A 25,644-nucleotide genomic window follows, 5' to 3' on the forward strand; every position below is an offset into this window, starting at 1 on the left:
AAGGTTACTGTAATGATGTTTCACTCCATGATATGTTAATATTAGTTCCGTTTCTAATTCTTCCTCTTCCTGACTGTTTCCCACTGGCATGAAATAACATTGAACAGTGGAGTTTCTTAACACGTCGCTCACCGTATCGATGTGTCTCGGTACTGGGATGATGCTTTACCGCTTTCACTGACAAGGGGACACCACGACGTTTGGAAGTCGGATTTACTGCAAACTTCGTAGTACTCCACGAGGACAACAAAACGTGTGAGCACTAGTGCGTACCACTCAGGCGTTATTGGGAAAAAAAGCAAGACAATTTCGGTCGTCAAGTATACAGTATATGGCTGTGCGTGGCCGTAACTACCAGGAAGCGGCGGCAGCGGAATAGTTAACGTTCAAGCTCCGTCGAGTCCCGGTCGTCAGTTTTTTTTTTTATTTCTAACACAGCCATTTTATTTACTATTTATATTACAATTGATATAATGGGAAAAATACGTGTAACCGGATGAACTTTTGTTAAATTTACAATGTTATTTGGCAGTCTACAAATTTTTAATATCAAAAATGATATACTTAACTATCGACTAGTAAACGACTAAACGCATAAGGTGATACTAAAAATGTACGCTTGTCCGTGACTTGAGAAATCCTGCATACCTGGAAGCAGCCCGGAACTACTTTACACCTCCAAGTATTGATCGGCACAGACGGCTTTCCAAAGATGTACAATTAATCGTCGCTTTCGACATTACGAGTACAAGCTGCACGATGGTATTTCTCGTAAAAACATGGAAAACATGAAGTTAAACGGCACCAGCTGCATTGAATAAATGCTATATTTCTGCATACGCAAGGTCTTTTGAGGTTTTCCGTGGAAAAACAAACCTCGTTAACATTTTCAAAAACCTCTCTTTCAGCCTATAAATTGGAAGCAAACCATGCAGAACGCAGCATTTCCTTAAATATCGGCGCTGATTATTGGTCATACAGTATCGAGTGCATTTTAATAGAGTATTCACCAGAAGCAATTTCTCGTTCCCTTTAGATGAAATACGAACATTTTTTAAGAAACGGACAAGCATACATTTTCGGTATGACTTTATGCGTTTGGTCGTTTACTAGTCGATAGTTATGCATATTATATCATTTGTGACAATAACAATTTGTAGACTGTCAAATAACGTTGTAAATTAATAAAAGTTCTTCCGGTTACAACTATTTTCCCATTATATCAATAGCAATATAAATAGTAAAGAAAAGGACTGTGTTAGAAAAAAAAACTGACGAACGGGACTCGATCCAGCAAAGCAAGGAATACGCTAACCACTTTTTTTTATCTCATTTTTGTCCGCTTTCGTTCGTTGCATATGCTCAGGGCGGACGTCGCAAGACATCCGTTTCCAGTTCGTTGTTGATCGATTAACTCAGTTTTTTTTTTTTTATTTTTTATTACAGAGGGCAGCTAACCCTCTGACCGAACACACTGAGCTACCGTGCTAGCGATCACTCGGCTGCCGCCGCCTGCTGGTAAAAATGGACACGCACAGCCATGTACAGGGTGTCACAAATAGGTACGGCCAAACTTTCAGGAAACATTCCTCACACACAAAGAATGAAAAGGTGTTATGTGGACATTGTAACAACAACGACACTATACTATTGTACATATATAAATATTTTTTTCTGATTTTTCAATACATTTGTGTAATTGATGTTCTGATTTCATTTCTTTTTCTTTTTTGTTTCACGCCATTATGTTAAGAAAACTGTAAATAAGTTTCAACGTGAATATTAATGTTGATGTCAAATGTCAAGTAATATTGTAATAGAATTAAAATGTAACAAATTTTGGAACTGTTGTAAGATGTTTAAAATTGTAACTGTGTGTCTGGTCCATACGTAGGCAATGTGTTAGGATATGTAGAATGCAAAACCTTGGGTGAATACCCGGTCTGTCAGGGAGCGGTAAAAGGTGGATGGCAGGCGAGCGCGGGAAAATGCGCGCGGGTACTGCACGGCACAACGGGCTCAGCAGCAGCAGCAGTAGTTGGAGTCTGGCACTGGTTTGAGCAACACCTTCTGGAGCGAGGAGGCTCTCCTGGAAGACGTAGCTTCACTGAGCCTCGGGTATGCCGTTCCAGAGCCCACACAGCATGGCAAAATTCCATAGGCAGTAAATGGAAAAGTATTGCGACGCTAAGAAGAATTAAAGTGCCGATACGTCAAGAGCCACAGCTGTGGTTGTATGTGTGCTCTGTGCCTCGCCATCTCGCCGCCCGCCAACCACCGCATCGATACTAGCAGGTTGAAACTTGTAGTACTGTATTCGTATGGACCAGAGAGTGAACTGTGCGATAATAACCTAAATTTTACCAGAACTTTCCCATTATTTAATTATCATCACAGGGTCCATTCCAAATGTTGTGCAATCCGAGTGTCCCGAAATGAAAATTAAAATTTGTGTTAATAATAATTATTTGCAGAACTATGTTAGAATGGTGTTTAAAGAAATGTTTTGTTAATGAACCAGTAAATGAATAACGAAGGTCTAACGAAGTTGAAAGATAACTTTGATATTGATATAGTAATGAAGTTATTATATCGAGACACATATAAAGGTATTTAAATGAGCAGTAAATAAGATGAAAAGAGTAGTAACTTATATACTGGAAATCTTGAACGCATAATAAATTCAGTAATCATTTTTTTAATACATCGATCATAACAGTTTCAGGGTCCCCCCCCCCCCCCCCCCCCACACACACACACACACTTTTTATTCATTTGAATTCTGAAGTGTTCTAAATTGCTTTGACAAGCAAAAGTCAAAATCAATATAAAAGTCAAAATTTATCAGTGTTTTACCTTTATCAAAATTGACAATTTGTGTGTGACACGAAAGTGCTACTTCTAGGGTAACCTATGCCCGATTTTAATCAGATTAATAGAAACTATAAAATTTTGTAGTATACATTATGGTGTAGTGTTATGTATTAATGGTTTTTCCGTATCAGTACAGAACGTGAAACTATCAGTTCAATAGATTTTCTGGTTCTAAAATTCTACTATATTATGCAGTGTTACTACTTGTTATTTTGCACGAACATCTGCCATCGTGTATAGGGATGAAACTCAGTTAATGCCTAATTAGGCTGCCGACCGTATTATTAACAAATTGGTAGCATCTTCAATGTTGCTTTTGGTCCACCCTGACGTGTAATTGCTTGACGGATCATTGTTATTACAGAGTGGGTGTAAGTCTGATTTGCCACCATTCAGGTACACGCGGTCGATATCTATACAAAAGTCCTTTCTCATAAGGCGAACCCGGCTCACCTATCATAGTACAGGCTTTAACGAGTGCTGTGCCACGCGGAGGTTACAACATGTGTCCGGAAACGCTTACTTCTCTTCAAATCACATTAGTCATGGAATGGAAACACACAGCAAACAGAACGTACCAGCGTGACTTCAAACACTTTGTTACAGGAAATGTTCAAAATGTCCTCCGTTAGCGAGGATACATACATCCACCCTCCGTCGCATGGAATCCCTGATGCGCTGATGCAGCCCTGGAGAATGGCGTATTGTATCACAGCCGTCCACAGTACGAGCACGAAGAGTCTCTACATTTGGTACCGGAGTTGCGTAGACAAGAGCTTTCAAATGACCCCATAACCTTTTCCACCCGAACCCACACGATCGTGCGGGTGCTGTTTTTATTTTTTTACGACAAACTGAATCTCTTTCCTTGCTACCAACCGACCTGCAACGATCGTGCATCTCGTGCGCTACGCGTTTCTCATGTTTATGTTGTTATTCGGCGCCAACAGATTGCAGCACATGTTGTTTAAGTAGATCGAGAAGTGAGCATTAGGCCTGAGCCTGATAAGTAACTAATAATTAAGTTAAATTGAATTGTTTCGGCGATTTGCTGGATCTGGTTATTTGTAATAGTGTGTACAACGTTGTGATATTGATAATTATTAGTAACTTCATACCTTTGCACAGTAATTGTGCGTTAAATTTGTACGAGTACGACTGTGTAACTTCATCTTCGAGTGGGTGTTGTTGATTGTGTCATTGCCCTCCCTATGTTACTGCTTTTCATACAGTTTTGAGGGGGAAAGTTTTTATGCACATTCCCGTTATTGTATGCAGGTTTATCAGACAATCAAATCCGTTCTGTATAAGAGGATTCGGATTTGAGTGGCATTTCGTCAGATGAAGACGACGAGTTTGTTCCTTCTCCTTCAAATATTCAGCAGGCAGACGACTCGTTTGATGATGATTTGAGTGCCGAGGAAGTTCCTAAAGAGCGCAGGAGTTCACGCAGTGTCACAGAAGGTGGCAGACCTGTGCTTTTTCGGAGATCAAATTTTGTTCAGAAGTTTCATCCACCAAACATTAATTACAGTGCTGTTGAGGTCAGTGACAAAGAGGTGCGATATGAGTTGCCTATTTCGTGTATCATTCCCATTTTCTTACTAAAATAGCTTCTTTTTAATTCTAGAGCCCTTCACCAATTGGAACTCCTGCTGAATATTTCTGTTAATATTTCAGTGAAAAGTTTTTTGAAGAGGCAGTGAAATATACAAATATGTATAAAGTTGCAAAGACAGGGAAATCCCTAGGGACTACAGCTCATGAACTGAAGGTGTTTTTTTGTGATAAATTTAATGATTGGGTGCATGAGGTATCCTAGGCTACCCATGTACTGGAAGAAATCTATTTCTTTATCAGCTATTAGTGACACTATGCCTAGAGACCGGTTCCTTGCGCTTAGGAATAATGTGCACTTTGTTGGTACTATAAAACCACCTGAAGAGGCTAAAACTAATACACTGTGGAAATTTCAGCCAGTGATCGACACAGTAAGAAGAAGATGTCACAGTTTGCCTCATAGCTTTAGCTACTACTGTATTGAGAGCTGAGAAGTTTGAAACACCGTTAGATGATATGTTAAGCACCTCCACAAAGGCAAAAGTTTACAAACTCCATCCGAAACCAGGTTTGGACAGGCGATATGATGGGTATGATCACTGGCCGACAGTGGATGATATTTTGTTACCACGAACATGTCGGTATGAGCGCTGCAGTTCCAGAACAAAGACAAAGTGAATAAAATGCAATCAGTACTTATGTCTTACAAAAGGAAAGGATTGTTTCAAATTATTTCACGAAATGTGAAGCAGTCTGAACGATGACTTTGTGTTACAAAATAAATAAATGAAAATTATTATTAATTTTTTTGCCACAGAATATGGTTTGCAATCTATGTAATATTTTTTATAATAACTAATAAATAAAAGAAATGAAAGAATAATTTTTTTGTTCATAACTGTTCCTCAGGTAACTTATAATATCAAACAAATAGCAGGAAGTCAGATAATAATTATGGTGAGATAAAACCTGACCCTCACGATTGTGCTAGTTGTTTTCCCGCTACATTTTTTATGGAAGAGTTTTTTTATTCTTTTTCGCAGTGTCTACTATGCCCAAGTATACAGAGAATTCATTCACCATTTTCAAAAAAAAGGTGTTCAGGGTGGAAAGTGATAAATGAAAGTCAAGAGGGTTGAGGTCAGGAGAGCGTGGAGGCCAAGGAATTGGTCCGCCTCTACCAATCCATCGGTCACCGAATCTGTTGTTGAGAAGCGTACGAACACAGAAATGTGCAGGAGCTCTATCGTGCATGAACCACATGTTGTGTCGTACTTGTAAAGGCACATGTTCTAGCAGCACAGGTAGAGTATCCCGTATGACATCATGATAACGTGCTCCACTGAGCGTAGGTGGAAGAACATGGGGCCCAAATGAGACATCACCAACAATGCCTGCCCAAACGTTCACAGAAAATCTGTGTTGATGACGTGATTGCACAATTGCGTGCGGATTCTCATCAGCCCACACATGTTGATTGTGAAAATTTACAATTTGATCACATTGGAATGAAGCCTCATCCGTAAAGAGAACATTTGCACTGAAATGAGGATTGACACATTGTTGGATGAACCATTCGCAGAAGTGTACCCGTGGAGGCCAATCAGCTGCTGATAGTGCCTGCACATGCTGCACATGGTACGGAAACGACTGGCTCTCCCATAGTACTCTCAACACAGTAACGTGGTCAACGTTACCTTGTACAGCAGCAACTTCTCTGACGCTGACATTAGGGTTATCGCCAATTGCACGAAGAATTGCCTCGTCCATTGCAGGTGTCCTCGTCGGTCTAGGTCTTCCCCAGTCGAGAGTCATAGGCTGGAATGTTCCGTGCTCCCTAAGACGCCGATCAATTGCTTCGAACGTCTTCCTGTCGGGACTCCTTCGTTCTGGAAATCTGTCTCGATACAAACGTACCGCACCACGGCTATTACCCCGTGTTAATCCATACATCAGATGGGCATCTGCCAAATCCGCATTTGTAAACATTGCACTGACTGCAAAACCACGCTCGTGATGAACACTAACCTGTTGATGCAACGTACTGATTTGCTTGATGCTAGTACTGTAGAGCAATGAGTCGCATGTCAACACAAGCACCGAAGTCAACATTATCTTCCCTCAATTGGGCCAACTGGCGGTGAATCGAGGAAGTACAGTACATACTGACGAAACTAAAATGAGCTCTAACATGGAAATTAAGCGTTTCCGGACACATGTCCACATAACATCTTTTCTTTATTTGTGTGTGAGGAATGTTTCCTGAAAGTTTGGCCGTACCTTTGTAACACCCTGTATATTTGACGACCGAAATTATCTTGCGATTTTCTCAATAATGATTGAGAAGTACGCGCTACTGTTCACACATTTTGCTGTCCTCGTGGAGTACTACGAGTGTACGAAGTTTGCAGTAAATCCGCGTTCCAAACGTCGTGGCCTCCCCTTGTGAGTCGTATCTCGCCGTAAAACTTCCATGGTATGTTTTGTAGTACCCGGTATTTTCATCTTGTCCCGAAAGCGACCCCGAATAGTCTGTTTCTTGTAGCCATTTGTCATTGAAATGACACTCACGGTGCTGTTTTTTCGCCTGTTGCATTTGAGAAGCTCATTATATAACGATATTGTACACTTATCATTCAGCCACTACAATGCCGTTATTAAACACTTCAGTTTTAAACTAAACGCGTGCCATGTGCGGTTCACCTAATCCAGCAACAACGAAATACTTCACATCAATTAGCTGCACGCAACAATTGATATAATTGGGGCATCCATTTGCTCGAAAGCGGTATTCGTTTTTAACATTAGTAGGTCTTCATTGTAAACAAGGATAATAATATGAAAATGCGATATTGTCACGGCTTGTTTCGTTTGTCATTTCTTGCTGCTATATAATACAACTGTGCATAAGTACAAGTAGACATAAACTGATATTGTAACTCTGCTTTCTTGTCCATGTGGAAGTGGCATGCAGCTATAAGAAGAAAATACAAGATACTATTGGCCTGCCTTTCCTAGTTAGATTTTGTTGGAGCGGTCTTCCAATGACTTAACGACAATGGACACCGCTATGTAATAAAAATACGAAACCACTTTGACACGACTTGTCGAACCAATGAATGGGACAACTTATGTTAAAATACATTGGAATTCTTTGCGACAAGTCCACAATGCCCCGAACTTGTGACACAACATGATACAAAATACTGAAACAAAAAATAAATAGGAAAGTTTACAGATACTACTTTCACTATTTGGCTTCTGTAAATATTTTTTTTAAATCCATTTAGTAAATATGAATTTAGCCTAATTTAACCCTTAACTCGCAAGGTGACTTTTCTTTAACGTATACCACGAGGTGGGATCTCCGGGACCCCTATGTTTAAATAGAGTTTTAAGGCCAAAACCATGTGAAATATTTATTTATGCTGTACAACATTTATTTTTCAACTATTTAATTGTTGTTTAAATGTTCCTAGTTTATTTTATTGCAGTAAACAAAGCTTGCCATTATCCCGCACAAATCGCCGGTGTTCTCAGTACTTTAATTTATCGGGTGCATGTAATTTCAGATGCTGATAACCTTCATGAAGAATTAATGCATCTGGAGAAGGTTTTTAAAGAGAATGGCTATACTTCGCGTCAAATACGGAAGGCCATGCACAATTATAATAACAAGAAGCAACGCTCTGAAGAGAGTGATGCCGACTATAAACCAACTGCGTTCCTTCCGTATGCCGTGAACGTGTCTTCTAAAATACGCAGATTGCTTAGGAACAATAATATTAATGTCGTCTTCTGTCCACCAGCAAAGAGCAGGGCCTTAGTTGGATCCGTTAAAGACGATTTACAATCGAGGAAGGCGGGTGTTTATAAAATTCCCTGTGAGTGTGGCTCTGCATATATAGGTTAGACAACACGAATGGTCCAGGAACGCTGTGTAGCACACGAAAAACACATTCTTCTGAGGCAACCTTTAAAATCAGCAGTAGCAGAACATTGCATTTCCATGGGACATTCAACGGGATACAATAATACCAAAATTTTAGCACCGGTTTTCACCTTCTGGGACTCTGTAATTAAAGAATCCGTAGAAATATGTCTTCCTGATAATTTAATAAATCGTGATAATGACTTTCAGCTTGATAAAAATTGGAATCCTATTATGAAAATGATGCAGTCACAACGGAATCGACTTACTCAGTCGATAGTCTAGGAATTAGTTTGTTCTTACTTCACCACTGAGGACAGCCCACACAACTTGGCTGCTTCGCGCATGTCACCTCCTAACGCATGCTCCGTAAACCACCAGTACGATTCACATGCGCGGAATTCGCTTTAAATACCGTGACTGCATCAGGTCTCTTCACCCCAATATGTGGAAGACTTCCCATGTCCTGCTGTCCCCTAAACCCAACAAACCCCCCTCTGATACCTCTTCCCATCGTCCCATCTGTCTCACCTCCGTGTTCAGTAAGGTCTTCGAGACCATCCTCTCCTGCCGTATTCAAAGCCACCTTAACCAGCACCACCTCCTTCCCATTACCCAGTGTGACTTACCTTCTCAGCCGACTACTAGCTCCTTAACCTTACCAATCTTCTTTCCATCCAACTTAACTCCCGTCGCTCCGCTATCTTTGTTTCCCTTGACTTCCGGAACGACTACCACCGTGTCTGGCAACCCGGGCTGTCCTTCGAACTCCAGACCCATGCTCTCCCAATCAATTTCGTCCATCTCGTTGCTTCCTTCCTCTCCCGTCGTCCCTCCTATGTCACAATCCACAATTCCAACTCCTGTACCTTCTATCCCCCCACCCGTGTGCCCCATGGCTCCATCTTTTCCCCTTTCCTCTATCTCCTGTACACTGCTGATATGCCCAAACCTTCCATGCCTATTCATCTCCTCCAGTTTGCTGATGATACCACCTTCATAGCCCTTTATCCTAACCCTTCAATGGTCCCAATGTACCTTCCAAACCCAACTTGACCAGTTCATCGCTTAGTGCAACCAGTGATTCCTACATATCAACCCCTCCAAGACCCAGGTGATCATTGCAGGCTGCACCATCCACTCTTTCCATCTCCATGATTTCTACCTCACCACTTATGGTCATCCTATCCACCTCACTCATACCCTTAAATACCTTGGCTTCACCCTCGACCGCCATCTCACCTGGACTCCCCATCTCCTTATAATCCAACACAAAGCTCACAATAGACTCCGCTTCCTGAAACTCCTGTCTGCCTGCCATCCTTCACACCTACAAATCCTTGATCCTCCCCATCCTTTGTTATGCCAGTGTTGCTTAGATTTCTGCCCCTCCCAGGTTCTATAAAGCCTTGCCTTCTGCATCCACCTTCTGTCCCCTACACACATCCTCCATGACATCACCCCATTTCCCCACCTTCTCCTTTTCCTTGAACACATTCACACCCTGTATACTGTCTGCCAACTCGACCCCCCTCACCTCCTGGTGTCTCCCTTCCTCTCCACCCACAGCCAGTTACCGTGCTTTTACCATTATGTCCCACCCTCTCTCCATCTCCACACCCTCCACCTCATTTCCTGATGCAACTTCCAGCATCTATCCCTCCTGGATGATGAGCTACACCCTGACGTGTACCATTCCTCCTGCCTCCTCCTCAGGGTTCCCTCTCCTCCGCCTCCCTTCTCCTGAGTGCCTTTCCCCATCCTACACCCCATCCTTGTGCTGTGTCCCCCTTCAGTGTCTCTGCACTGCCTCCTGCTTTGTCTTCTCTCTTCATCTCCCACCCTGCCCATCTCCTGTCTCTTGGAGTGCCCCTGCCCACATTTTGCTCTTCCTGCCGCCCGCCATCCCCCCTCCCCTCTTTTTCCCTCCTCCCCGACCTATGGTAGGTCCCTACCTGCGGTTTTAATTCTCTGTGAGTGTTCTCTTGTTTCCAGTGGTATTGTTTTTTAAGTGTCTCGCTCTGCGTGATTTTTATACTGTGGCCAACTTTTAAATTGTGTTTACTCCAGTGATTTTAAGTAGGCAATGAATTGCCAGCTATGTTCTTTTAATTTTATGTCGACTTTTTACTTCTCTCCCCAATGTCCTCATATTAGTGTATAACTAAACTCCCATAATAATAATGAGCGTGTGGCATTGGTGACCGGGAGACCCCTCGCGAGGCGGTTCGGCCGCCACTCCACAAGTTCTTTAACGCCACTACGGCGACTTGGGAGTGAATGAGGATGAAATGATGATGAAATACACACAACACCCAGTCATCTCAAGGCACAGAAAATCCCTGACCCCGCCGGGAATCGAACCCAGGATCCCATGTGCGGGAAGAAGGAACACTACCGCAAGACCATGAGCCGCGGACTTAACTCCCATCATCTCCATATACTGTATTTTTATGTCACCCTTGTTACTGTCGTGCGCTGATATGAAACTTCCTGGCAGATTAAAACTGTGTGCTCGACTGAGACTCGAACTCGGGACCTTTGCCTTTCGTGGGCAAGTGCTCTACCATCTGAGCTACCGAAGCACGACTCACGCCCAGTGCTCACAGCTATAGTTCTGCCAGTATCTCGTCTCCTACCTTCCAAACTTTACAGAAGCTCTCCTGCAGGAGAGGACCAGGCGTGAGTCGTGCTTCGATAGCTCAGATGGTAGAGCACTTGCCCGCGAAAGGCAAAGGTCCCGAGTTCGAGTCTCAGTCGAGCACACAGTTTTAATCTGCCAGGAAGTTTCTCCAGTACTTTGTCTATTCACCTGAGGATGGCTAGACGCCCCTGGGCCGAAATATCGTGGAGAAAGTTGATGGGATCTGGCTCCAAACCTGAAAATAACTGGAAAAGGCCTGCAAAATTTTACTGTTTATCATACAAAAGCACTTAATTTTGTGTGGTTTTATTAAATAGTACACATAAATAGACTGTTAGAGCACTCAGTTTTACATTCGGAAAAATTATATAATCTCTGTAGTAAATATACTTGCAAATAAATTTAGATTCCAGGGTTTAAATTTGCGCATAAAAATTTCACCCGATGGGTACAAAAAGAAAGTCTCTCAAATTGACATTCATCGCTGGGAACAACATATTTTTAACACCACTCAGAACACATTCGATTTTAACATACACTTTAAGTATTTCATTGAAAAAACATCCCCATCACAACCTTCCTGAAGTTCTTCCTCTGAATGATACTCTTGTTCGCTAACAAAACTGTGATCACTGGCTAATGTAAAATCCTCGTCATTTTCGTTTATGTCTTCATCCATATCACTGACACCATCCTCCATACACCAACTAGCAGTTTCGTCAAACTCTGGAAAAAAACTGACAAATTCGTGCGAACACATTTTGAGTTATAGGGTACTATACTGAAGAAAACAGGTACATAGTTCACGCGGTCTAGGAGACTCCAACACCTATCAATAACATACGTCAACAATAAACGCAGAAGGCGATAACGCAACCGGCAAGAAAACATCGTAGGCGAGCAATTTAAGGCGCCTATGGGGAGTACAGAAGTATTTCACAACTGGCTTTGGGAAGCGAGTTCGCAAATTTCCGCGCGGTGCGAGACACCATCTAGTTAAGGGCTAAGCTGGCCCGAAAACCAGACATTTGTTATGTGCTCGGGACGTTCGACCGGACACAACAGTTTTTATTTAAAAACCTGACTGTCCTGTCTGAAACCGGACACTTGGCAACCTTAGTCACAATTAGCAGTTATCAAAGTTGGAATTTCAGTACAAACATTGTGATATTTCCCCACATAGATTGTAGTATGAGGTGCAACAATAAAGTAATGAGGCTGATGTGAAAAAAATGTTGCTCACCGTTTTAGTCAAGTTTAGTGTTGTCTCCTTCAAAATTGTTCCTTTCTGATTGCACACTCTGTGGCCAGCGCTTCTGTAATATCCTCCAAGACCCTCGTCACAGCATTTTGGACATTTTGTGTTGTTTGAAAATAGCGTCCCTTGACCGCCATTTTTACTCTTGGAAACAGAAAAAAGTCGCACAGAGCTATATCTGGTGAATAATGTGGCTGTGGTAGTACTGAAATTTGTTTTGAGGTTAAAAAGTACTGTACTGACAGAGCAGTATGGGATGGTGCATTGTCGTGATGCAGAATCCAGTTATCAGCAATGTTGGCATGGACACGAAGAACTCTTTTAAGAAGTCTTTCTAAAATTTCTTTGCAGTAATATTGGTTAACTGTTTGTTCAGGAGGCAGCCACTCTTTATGAACAATTCCCTTGCAGTCAAATAAGCACACAAGCATGACTTTCACTTGTGACTTTGACATGCGAGCTTTTTTTGGTCTGGGTGATCCCTTTTAGTACCATTGCGAACTTTGGCGTTTTGTCTCTGGATCGTACTGAAAACACCAACTTTCATAACCTGTGATAACACAGCTCAACAATTCTGGATTGGTTTCCGTTTGCTCTAACGGATCAGCTGCCACATTTTCCCATGTTTCTCGTTGTTGTGGTATAAGATTTTTGGGGACCATTTTTGCACAAATCTTTCTCATACCAAGATGTTCAGTTATTGTTAGATGAACTGTTTCTCGATTGATGTTCAGTTCATCTGCAATCATCTTCACAGATAATCTTCGATCAGATCGTACAAGTCCACGCACCCGGCCAAGTTGACATCCCTCTGTGAGGTTGATGCTAGTCCACTGTGGTCTTCATCTTCAACATTCGTTCTGCCTTCACTAAACATTTTATGCCAACAAAAAGCTTGAGCTCTTGACATAACCTCCTCTCCAAAAGCCTTCTCAAGCTTTCCGTAATTTGTCATCGCGTTTTCACCCAATTTAACGCAAAAAGAAATGGCATACAGTTGAGCAATATTATTTGGTTCCATTTCCATGAAGAGAGACACAAACACATATTAACATTACAGCACAACTCACGACTGAGCAGTTGCATCGATGTGCCGCTTGGACTAGAAGCAGATTATAAACCAAGGTCAAAGATATTGTACCTACGCAATCCTGCAGGGTTGCCACATCTTGCAAAGAAAATCACTCTCATTACTTTATTGTCGCACCTCGTATTTATGAGGGCTCCACTTGGTGAAACTAAATCCTCATGCAACGGAGGGCAAGTGTCTAAAATTCATGGAGACTGGTGCAAAGCTCCTCCTGTTGGTTATTTTAGTTAACTTTGCGGCTATTGGACTCGCATATTCGCAGGTTTACATAGAGAGCAAACTTCGCTACCAAATAATGACTGTGTCCCTAAGACGAACAGGACTCTTGTGCTTTTCAAATTTAAAAGTTGTGCAATTGAAAAACGGAAAATATCACTTGGAAATAATTACAGTACAGGTCCATTTTCTTTGTTTATTGCCCGTTTAGCATGTAACAAATCCTCCATAACAGTACCCAATTTCACCCAGTTTTGTGTTAATAGTGAAGCTCATTTCACATTCACACTGAAGTAACCATTGCTACGTTCCAGTTCCACGTTAATTAAACAGGTAATCATTGACAACACAAGCCTTTTCATTTTACTTACTGTCGTCAATATGTACGTCCACGGAAGTTGCTGATTAACAAATAGGATGCTTTCTCAACCATAAATCTCGTTATTAATACCGCACGCGTTTCCACGAAATAACTGGATTACGGATAGACGTAACACTTTCAACTTAACCGTACTTTCTAAGAAGCGCAGCGGTGATTGTCCGCACTCGTTGCCTGGCGTGCGAACAGCAGCTCTGGCGCATTGCTGACACAATAGGGTTGCCATCCGTCCAGATGGCTCGGGGCCGTCACCGTTCTCCCAAAACCTGAACAAGATCCAGTTTTTGTCCAATTTTGCAAAATACTGTTACGAGTACTGAAGTAACCACTACTATGTTGCATTTCCACGTTGACTAAACAGTTAAGCGCAACACGTAAATGCAGCCTCAGTTAGTTTTATTTATGTCAACAAATTTATGTTGACAAGGTCGTCTCACAGATGGCAATGCATGTTTCATATCTTGTATCTACATCTAGAGCCAATCATTCGAGAAAATACCAGACTTCTCCAGTCGTACGGGACAGGAACTATTTAAGCAGCGCCACACGGAAGAATCGGGCAGTTCACACCTGAATAGCGATCTGATGGAAGATTCTTTCCAAACGTAATACGATAAACGAGAACAAGCTAGTAATGTTTGAAGTGTTTACTGCAGGCACAGGCCGTGACTTTATAATGACGGGTACTCCGATTACTAAAGTGTTACTGTCACCGTGTAATAAACATATCATAGGTTACGAAAATGCCTAAGGAAGGAAAGAGAAGACTGCCGATTTTATTGGCATGCAAACCAAGACGAATCTGAGCAAATTAAAAAATGATAACTCTAACTAAGAAATAATTATTTTGATTTCGAAATCTGGGGAAGGCACAAGTTTTCTATACCATAACATTTCATTATTTAGAGACATGGACTGTTTCTTTTAATAAATATCAAGTATTTCATTGGATGACGCAGTGCGAAACCCTAGAATGAAAGATGACTGGGAACACTATTGTACACCTCACTAAAAATTGTGTGAAGATTTGACGCGATATTGCTTTCAGGAATATATATATAGCTGAAGGGATTTTTAGGAACTAAGCGTGACTCGGAAGAATGGAAGTCTAAACACACCGTGGAAGAAAGGTGGATTTAGTTGCTTAAGGAAACCAAAACTCTAAACGCATATGCCAATTCCTAAAATTATGCGAGAATTTGTTTTTTATTCTCTCACATAACTTCACTGTGGAAAGAGTATTCTCACTCATGGCCCAATGGGCTGATCAAAGAAAGTCGACTGCTGCCAGGAACTGTGGAATCAATCTTACAGTGCCAATTTAACTACAAGCTGAATTGCGTGGATTATTACAAGTACATAAAATAGAAAAAAATACTTTCTAGAAAAGATCCAAAGTAGTCGTTGTTGTTGTGGTCTTCAGTCCTGAGACTGGTTTGATGCAGCTCTCCGTGCTACTCTGTCCTGTGCAAGACTCTTCAGCTGTGAATAAGTACTGAAACCCACATCCTTCTGAATTTGTTTAGTGTATTCATCTATTGTTCTCCTTCTACGATTTTTACCCTCCACGCTTTCCTCCAACACTAAATCGGTGATCCCTTGATGCCTTGGGACGTGTCGTACCAACTGATCCCTTCTTCTTGTCAACCTGTGTCACAATTTCTCTTCTCCCCATTTCTATTCAGTACCTCTTCTTTAGTCACGTGAACTACCTGTCTGATCTTCTGTAGCACCACATTTCGAAAGCTTCTATTCTCTTCTTGTCTACACTGTTTATGGTCCATGTTTCACTTCCATACATGGCTACACTCCATACAAATACTATCATAAAAGGCTTCCTGAATACTCGATGTTAACAAATTTCTCTTCTTCAGAAACGCTTTCCTTGCCATATCAAGTTTACTTTTCATATCCTCTCTACTTTGACCATCATCAGTTATTATGCTCCCAAAATAGAAAAATTCATTTACTTCTTTAAGTGTCTCATTTTCTAATCTAATTCCCTCAGCATCACCCGACTTAATTCGACTACAGACCATTATCCTCGTTTTGCTTTTGTTGATATTTATCTTATACCCTCCTTTCAAGACACTGTCCATTCCGTTCAACTGCTCTTCCAAGTCCTTTGCTGTCTCTGACAGAATTACAATGTCATCGGCAAAGCTCAAATTTTTTCTTCTCCATGGATTTTAATTGCTTCTCCAAATTTGTCGTTTGTTTCCTTACTCCTTGCTCAATATGCAGATTGACTAACATCAGGGATAAGCTAAAACCCTGTCTCACTTCTTTCTCAACCACCGCTGTTTCCCATTCATGCCACTCGACTCTACTAACTGCAACCTGATATCGTGTACAAGTTGTAAATAGCCATTCGCTTCCTGTATTTTATACCTGTCACTTTCAGAATTTGGAACAGAGTATTCCAGTCAATATTGTCAAAAGCTTTTTCTAAGTCTACAAATGCCAGAAACTAGGTTTGCCTTTCTTTAACCTATTTTCTAAGATAAGTCGTAGGGTCAGTATTGCTTCACGTGTTCCAGCATTTCTATGGAATCCGAACTGATTCCTCCCCCCCCCCCCCCCCCCCGAAGTCGGCTTCTACCAGTTCTTCCATTCATATGTAAAGAATTCGTGTTAGTATTTTGCAAATATGACTTATTAAACTGATAGTTCGGTAATTTTCACACCCGTCAATACTTTCTTTCTTAGGGGGTGGAATTATTATACTTGAAGTGTGGAGGTATTTCGCCCGTCTCGCATATCTTGCTCACCAAGTGGAAGAGTTTGGTCATGACTGGCTCTCATATAACTATCAGTAGTTCTAATGGAATGTTATCCACTTCTGGGGCCTTGTTTCGACTTAAGTCTTTCAGTACTTCACGCAGTTTCACATCTCCCATTTTGTCTTCATTTACATCCTCTTCTATTTCCATAATATTGCCCACAAGCACATGACCCTTGTATAGACCCTCCATATACTCCTTTCACCTTTCTGCTTTCCCTTCTTTGCTTAGAACTGGTTTTCTGTCTGAGTTCTTGATATTCATACAGGTGGTTCTCTTTTCTCCAGAGATCTCTTTAATTTTCCTGTAGGCAGCCTCTATCTTACCGCTGGTGATATATGCTTCTTTCCACATCCTTACATTTGTCTTCTAGCCATTTCTGCTTGCCCTTTTTGCACTTCTTGTCGATCTCATTTTTTAAATGTTTGTGTTTCATTTCGCGTCCTTCATTAACGGCATTTTTATATTTCCTTCTTTCATCAGTTCAATTCAATATCTCCTATTAAGGATTTCAACTAGTCCTCGTCTTTCTACCTACTTGATCCTCTGCTGCCGTCACTATTTCAAAGCTATCAATTCTTTTTCTGTTGCATTTCTTTTCCTTGTTCTTGTGAACCGTTCCCTAATGTTCTCTCTGAAACTCTCTACAACGTCTGGTTCTTCCAGTTTATCTAGGTCTCATCTACTTAAATTCCCACCTGTTTGAAATTTCTTCAGTTTTAATCTACAGTTCACAACCAATAAATTGTGGTTTAGAATCCACATCTGCCCCGTAAATGTCTTACAATTTAAAACCTGGTTCCTAAATCACTGTCTTACCATTATATAAGCTGGAACTTTCCAGTGTCTCCAGGCCTCTTCCGCGTCTACAACCTTTTTTTGTGGTTCTTGAACCAAGTGTTAGCTATGATTAAGTTATACCCCGTGCAAAATTCTACCAGACCACTTCCTCTTTCTTTCACTCCTTACCCCGAATCCATATTCATCTACTACTTTTCCTTCTCTTCCTTTTCCTACTACCGAATTCCATGACTATTAAATTTTCATCGCCTTTCACTATCTGAATAATTTCTTTTATCTCATCATACATTTCATGAATCTCTTTGCAATCCGCAGAGCTATTTGTCATAAAAATTTGTACTACTGCGGTAGGCATGGGCTTCGTGTCTATCTTGGCTACAATAAAACGTTCACTATGCTGTTCGTAGTAGCTTACTCGCACTCCTATTCCTGCATTACCCCTATTTGATTTCGTATTTATAACCCTGTATTCACCTGGCCAGAAGTCTTGTTCCTCCTACCACCGAGCTTCACTAACTCCTACTATATCTAAGTTTAACCTATTCATTTCCCCTTTTAAATTTTCTAACCTACCTGCCCGATTAAGAGATCTGACATTCCACATTCCGACCCGCAGAACGCCAGTTTTATTTCTCCTGATAATGACGTCCTCCTGAGCAGTCCCCACTCTGAGATCCGAATGGGGGACTATTTTACTTCCGGAATATTTTACCCAAGATGACGCCATCATCATTTAACCATACAGTAAAGCTGCATGCACCCGGAAAAAATTACGGCTGTAGTTTCCCTGGCTGTTAGCCGTTTACAGTACCAGCATAGCAAGGCCGTTTAAATAAATGTTTTACTTCATTTCTACATCTCATTTACTTCAGTTCTGGGTCTCAGAGTGTCCCGACGAGATGCCAGCCTGATATGGCAACCCTAGTTATACTTCAAGACAATACTCCCTCCAGAGAAAAGGCACACACAGCTTCGAAAATGCCAGAAGCCAGGGATAAGTAAGGAGTAGAATATCGCTGTCATAACATCAAAGATAGCAGTACCCTTTACAAATGTATATTGAGTGTTTTTCCAAAAAGATGCAAATTTTAACGTTCATATGCTACACGGTGGGTTCCTGACTGTAAAACTTTCCAACAAATAATAATTCCAGGTGCAAAATAAACGGTGGACTTCTGAATGTAAACATCCGTGCCCACTTCTCGTAGCAGAAATGGAGGCAGCTTTTAAGGAAGACTGATAATCGTCGTCTGTGTTGGTTTCTTCGTCACCGGTCCCACACTCTGGCGTGCACGCAATAAACAGTGCATAACAGGGCGCCAAAACGGGAAAATCTCAACGAAATAATGGGACGTCACTTGATTTTCTTTTGGTCATACAGTATCACAAAATCAAGAAAATGACTCCTATAGCCAGTCTACTATTAATGATCACAATAAAGTTTTCGGGTGCTAATCGCTATTACCCGAAAAACGTCATAGATAATACTTCACACTCTGTTAAGATCAGCACGAGATCACATTTGTACGATAACCGAGGCAACGTTTTAACAAACTGTTCTGTCTTCACGTGTGATCGCACTTCACACACTAAATCGTGTGTTGCCCCTTACAGAGACCGATCGGGGACTCCTACACATAGTCGTAAGATTAATATCAGATTGCATATGTGCGTCATCCGAGGCGATTTTCAGCAATTTGTCCCTTTTACAGAAGACTGCACATGCCCAGATTCAAATGTAGTCTCTTCGGAAATTCCTATTGATCTATCTTAAAAGATTGGTGCCTTACCCACTCAGGACCGCTTGTGATGGTTTATCTCGTGCACCAAAGCTTATCAATAATAACTGAAATTTGAAATTAATTTCCGAACATGAACTGAGAGGCCAGCCGGAGTGCCTTAGCGGTTCTAGGCGCTTCAGTCTGGAACCGCGCGACCGCTACGGTCGCAGGTTCGAATCCTGCCTCGGGCATGGATTTGTGTGATGTCCTTGGGTTAGTTAGGTTTAAGTAGTTCTAAGTTCTAGGGGACTGATGACCTCAGGAGCTAAGTCCCATAGTGCTACATATGGTTCACATGTAGAGGTGTATTGATGATAAATAAATTCTTTGAGAAGCTCTACAATGTGGTGCATTTTGCATTGTCGTGCCTACCGTGTTTTTTTTTTTTCCTGGGTCTTTGAAATCAGGGAGGTTTGAGTGAGACACCCGTACTGATATCTGCGTGTATTGCTCATGCGCCTATCGGTGAGTACACGGAATGAAATTCGCAAAGACTTTATGCACTGGTATCGACATTTCTCCTGTTTATTATACTTGCCAGCTATTCGGTGAAATTGCGCTTCAGGGTCACACAAGCATCCATCGGGCGCCAGGGCTTACAATTTTCCATTTTCCGCCGATACCTGTACCAATATCAATTTGTGACCTATTTGCATAACTCTTCCGTGATATGGTGGTTTCCTTCTTTTTTCTTTTTTTTGAGTTTATTTTGTATTAAGCTTTAACGTACAGCATAGAAAAATTCACATCTTTGTTAGCAGGACGCCTATCGAATAGGATGAGTAGACACCATATCGTGTCTACAGAGAAGCAGGTATTTACGTACAGGGCTTGGAGGCAAAAATCGTGACTTTCATTATTTAGATTTATTGTTTTAATGATAATAAACATCTTCAACCATGCTGCTCGTGTTAGAACTACTGTTATTGTTGCAGTCGCATTAGTGATACGATGCCACAACGTAGAAATATCGTCCACTTTGGTCGCATACACGCTGTCCTTCACGAATCCCCACAAGAAGAAATCAAGCGGCGTAATGTCGGGTGAGTGTGGTGGCCAGGTAATGGGTTCCCCGTGTCCGATCCAACGATTGGGAAATTTCCTCTCCAAGAACTTGCGAACAACAGTTGACCAATACGGCGGAGCTCCATCGTGTTGAAAAATGATGTTGGGTTGCAAGTCTTGTATCTGAGGATATAAAAACTACACCAGCATGTCCAGATACACTGACCCATTCACTGTTTGTTCCGCTAGGAAGAACGTCCAACAATCCGGTCGTGCATTAGCCCACACCAGACGTTTAGTTTAGGGCTACCACGAACAAGTTCAATGACAACGTGCGGATTTTGGGCACCCCAAATCCGAACATTATGCCTATTAACCCCTCCTGACAGATGAAAGCTTGCACCCTCTAAGAATAAACATCTTTCCAGGAAGCTGGCATACGTATCAGTACGCTGCAGCATATCTGCAGCAAATTGTTGTCGGCGTGGTTTATCGTTCGGCGTCAGATGTTGCAGAATTTGCACTTGGTAAGAACACATGAAAAGACGCTGGTGGACCACACGATGTAGTGTTGACCTACATATGTACATCAAGTTGCCTCGATGGTTCAAATGGCTCTGAGCATTATGGGACTTAACTGCTTAACTTAGAACGACTTAAACCAAACTAACCTAAGGACATAACACACATCCATGCCCAAGGCAGGATTCGAAGCTGCGACCGTAGCGGTCGCGCGGTTCCACACTGAAGTGCCGAGAACCGCTAGGCCACTCCGGCCGGCTAGTTGCCTAGATGCTTGACGAACTGTTGTATGTGCGCTTCTGAGAAACGTTTGTCTGATGTTCTCCACTGTCTCTTCTGAAACTTCTAACGTGCACCGCCAGAATGTTTCAGAACGCCTCCTGTTGCCAGAAACTTCCTATACCATTCCTTAATAGTTTTAACATCAGGTGGATCACATTCATACACACGACGATGTTTCTTTGCACAGTAATCGGCGATTTAGTTTCTGCAAACCACACTATTGCTTGCGTTCGCTGCTGTGGAGTCTCCCTTTCCAACTCATACCACCATGCTGCACTCTGGCGACGATACTTGGAACTTATGATGCGAGAATATAAATTCTTTGAGATGCTCTACAATGTGGTCTATTTTTCATTGTCGTATCTACTGTGGTTTCCTGTCCTGGGTCCTTGAAATCGTGGAGGTTTGAGTAGGACACTCTGTATTTGAGGGAGGACTTGTATTTGGGCTCAAAGAAGCCTTTTGCAGTAATCGCCGTATTACTGAGGTTTGAGTAGGACCTTGGCTACTTTTTTTTGTTTTTTGTTTTTCTTAATTGTTATTTTTAAACCTGTTTACAGGCAGGCCAGCAGCAGCATACTACGCCACTCTTTGGCCTCAGAGAAACACAAAAGATACAAATTAAGACATTTACATAAAAAATATGCTGGACATAAAAATTGAGACAAACACTTTTTAAAATACATGGAGCCGTTCACGGGTGTAGAGTCCAGGATAAAATTTGTTCAGACACCTGGACACATACAGAGACAAAGATTGTCACACGTGAACGTGGTGCACAAAGCGAATGACACTGAACCACTTAAGCACAAAACAACAGCACACACAGGAACACGAGGCGTTGATCTCCGGCACGCGAAAGTTCACTAACCGTGTATGAGTCCGGGGACCTGCCGAGAAAGGAGGACGGGGGTGGGAGAGGGAGAGGGGAGAGCAGATGCCATGGGCAGGGGAGGTAGGGGGAAGGGAGGAAGGGGGAGGGGAAGCCTGGGGGAAGAGAGGTGGAGGAATGGGAAGGGTGAAAAGGAAAGAGAAGGGCGGGAGGGTGCCAAAGGAAAGGACACAGGAAGTGAGGGGGGAGGATCAAAGTTGATAGGAGGGGTAGATGGAGGTGAGGAGGACGCCATCAGGGAGGGGGAGCTGGCGGAAGCCACCTTGGGAGAGAGTAAGGAGGGTGGAGAGATGGAGACCGGGTGGATGTGGGAATCCAGGCGCGGCAGTGGGCGGGGGTGGGAGAGGATGGGCGATACAAGCGGGTGAGGAGGGTCGAGTTTTGGGAGGTGTACAGGATGCGTATGCTTTCAAGGAAAAGGAGGAGGTGGGGGAACAGAATGAGATCGTACAGGATCCGCATGGGGGAGGGGAGACAGATGCGATAGGCGAGGCGGAGAGCAAGGCGTTCAAGGAATTGAAGGGATTTATAAAAGGTAGGGGGTGGAGATCCAGGCCAGATGGGTGTAACAAAGGATAGGGCGGATGAGGGATTTATAGATGTGGAGGATGGTAGAGGGATCCAGACCCCACGTATGGCCAGAAAGGAGCTTGAGGAGATGGAGTCGGGAGCGTGCATTGGCTTGGATTGTCCGGAGATGGAGGGTCCAGGAGAGGCGACGGTCGAGAGTGACACCAAGGTAATTGAGGGTGGGAGTGAGGGCGATAGGACGGCCATAGACAGTGAGATAGAAATCAAGGAGGCGGAAGGAAGGGGTGGTTTTGCATACAATGATCGCCTGGGTTTTGGAGGGATTGACCTTGAGCAACCACTGGTTGCACCAAGCAGTGAACTGGTCAAGATGGGATTGGAGAAGGTGTTGAGAGCGCTGCAGGGTGGGGCCAAGAGCAAGGAAGGTGGTGTCATCGGCAAAGTGGAGAAGTTGGATGGGGAGTGACGGTGGCGGCATGTCCGCCGTATACAAAAGGTACAGAAGGGGGGAGAGTACGGAGTCTTGAGGTACACCGGCGGAGGGAAAAAAGGTGTAGGAATCCATGTTATGGATGGTGACGTAGGAAGGACGGTGGGAGAAAGGAGCCGATCAGACGGACGTAGTTAATGGGACGGGTGAAGGTTTGGAGCTTGAAGAGGAGACCGGAATGTCATACGTGGCCATAATCTTGTTCGAGGTCCAGGGAGAGGAAGATAGTGGAGCAACGGGTATTAAGCTGGTCGGAAAGGGGATGAGTGAGGAGAATGAGAAGGTTGTCAGAAGAGAAGGATGGCCGAAAACCACACTGGGTAACGGGAAGGAGGCGGTGCTGGCAGAGATGATGGTGGATACGTCGGGTAAGGATAGATTCCACGATCTTGCTGAAGACAAAGCTAAGGCTGATGGGATGGTAGGATGTGTCGGCGGACGGCGGTTGCCAGGTTTAAGGAACATCGAGATACGGGAGGTTTTCCACAGGTTGGGGTAGTAACCGGTGGACAGGACTACATTGTAGAGCCTGGCTAGGGTGGAGAGGAAAGAGACAGGAGCTTCACGAGGGTGACGGTAGGTGACACGATCGTGACCAGGAGCGGTGTTGCGTTTTGTGCGGAGTGTAGCAATGAGATCCTGTGTAGTGATAGGGGCATTGAATTCCGTGTGCGCAATGTTGTCCAAGTACTGGAAACCAGGTGCGAGGGGAGGGACAGAGGTGTCAGTTCGATCGCAGACATCCGGGAAGAGGGAGTAATCGAACTGAGGATCATCCTGGATGGAAAATACACCGGAGAGGTAGGAGACACAGTGATTGGCCTTACTAAGAGTGTCAGGGAAGGGATGATCATCATGGAGAAGAGGATAGTAGGGGGAGGGTTTAGTTCCGGTAAGGCGATGGAAGGCTGACCAGAACTTGTACAAGTTGATAGGTAGGGTATCATTTAAACGGGTGCATGTTGATGCCAGTCCCAGCGTTTCTTAGCCACGAGCAAATTACGAATGTGTCGCTGGAGTTACCGGTGGTGTCGTAGTGTATCCGGGTCACGCGTGTGGAGGAAGGCACGGTAGAGATGGCGGGATTCACAGAGGAGGAGGATGGCCTGTGGGGGTAAGGTAGGATGGTGGGGGTGGATGGCGACAGTAGGGACAGCCTCAGACTAGGTCTGCTAGAGGAAGGAGGTGGCATGGGTTACATAGTCAGGGTGGCTGTAGGTGAAGGGGTGGCTATCGACCTGGGTGGAGAGGGTATCCCAGTAGGCATTCCAGTTGGCACGGGAATAGTCATGGACGTACTTAGGGGGAGGGTCATTATGAGGGTTGGGGCAGGGGCGATGAGAGTGGAGTTGGATTCGGGATGGGTGTGCTGGGGGATGGGGAAGAGGTCGCCTTGAAGGGAGGAGAGGAACTGATGCCACCGCCATAACTGGGCGGAGGAATGACTATGGATGTTGAGGTCAGCGGCGACCACGTAGGAGGAGAAGGTACGGTCAGTGTGGGAGAAGAAGTCGAAGGGATTAGGGGCGTTAGGGCGGACATAGATGGTGGCACAGGTGATGGTAAGGCTGAGGAAGAAGAGACTAAAGAGCAGGTGTTTGGTGGGGTTGGGAAGGAGAGGTTTTTAGCAGAATGTGGATCTGGCAGAGGTGGCCAATGGCAACTCCACCACGCGCAATCGGAAGGGGATTATCAGAGCAGTGAAGGAGGTAAGGCGAAGTGTGGATGGTGTGGTGAGGTTGGAGGAAGGTTTCATTGAAGAGGAAGGCATCCACGTGGTGGGTGGCAAGGGTGTGCAGGAAGAGGTTCTTTTTGGTGGGAAGGGAGCGGATATTGTTGAAAAGGATACGGTGCTGTCACGCCATGACAGGGATTTAGACGAGGGTGTCAAGACCGCAGAAGGTGAAATGGGCCTGGTTGTTGGAGTAGGTGGCATACATTTTTCGTTGGAAAACGGAACGGGCAGCGAGGGATATCTGTAGGAGGGTGTGGGGGCGCTGAATAGAATGAATATTCTGAAGGACGATGGTGAGGAATCTGATGATGTCCTCAGCGGTAGGGGGTGGGCGAATGGAATTGCTGGGAGGGGTGGGGGCATCCAGAGGCAGACAAGAATGGTGAGTTCAGGAGTGGTAGGAGGGGGTCGGGCCTTACAGTTCTGGGAGTAAGTAGGATGAGGGAGGTTACAGGTACTACAGGGGGGGGGGGGCTGGAGATTGGGGCACTGGCATAAAAAGTGGGCTTGCCTACAGTGCGGGCAGGTGGGGGCCTCGCGGCACTCAGATGTCGGGTGTGCATTATACTGCAAAGACATTTGCCAGCAGAGGGATTGAGGAGGGGAATGGGAAGGGTCAACTTGATAGTGTTGGTGAAAGAGAAGGGCACCCTCCTTCAGGAGATGGTCGATGGAGGGGGCGTGTTCGGAAAAAACCAACATAAGGTGGGTGGGGCTGGCTGAGTTATAGATTCGGCGAACCGCACGCACCTCCAGATGGGGATGCGCCTTGAGCTTCGCCAACACCTCCTCATCCATGATCGCCGGACTAAGCCAAGTTATCACAGCAGTGAGGGTCAGTGGGCGATGTGGGGCTTGTGGTTGGTAGCA

The 25,644-nt window shown here is 43.6% G+C and overlaps 1 protein-coding gene across 1 annotated transcript in view; it reads right to left on the bottom strand.

The window, feature by feature from the left end:
- Window positions 1-25,644, bottom strand: part of LOC126291428 (collagen alpha-1(I) chain-like) — a 63,857-nt gene that overhangs the window by 32,167 nt on the left and 6,046 nt on the right. The window lies entirely within an intron of this gene.

The sequence above is a fragment of the Schistocerca gregaria genome, chromosome 9, assembly GCF_023897955.1.
Source record: "Schistocerca gregaria isolate iqSchGreg1 chromosome 9, iqSchGreg1.2, whole genome shotgun sequence".
Classification (NCBI taxonomy): Eukaryota; Metazoa; Arthropoda; class Insecta; order Orthoptera; family Acrididae; genus Schistocerca; species Schistocerca gregaria.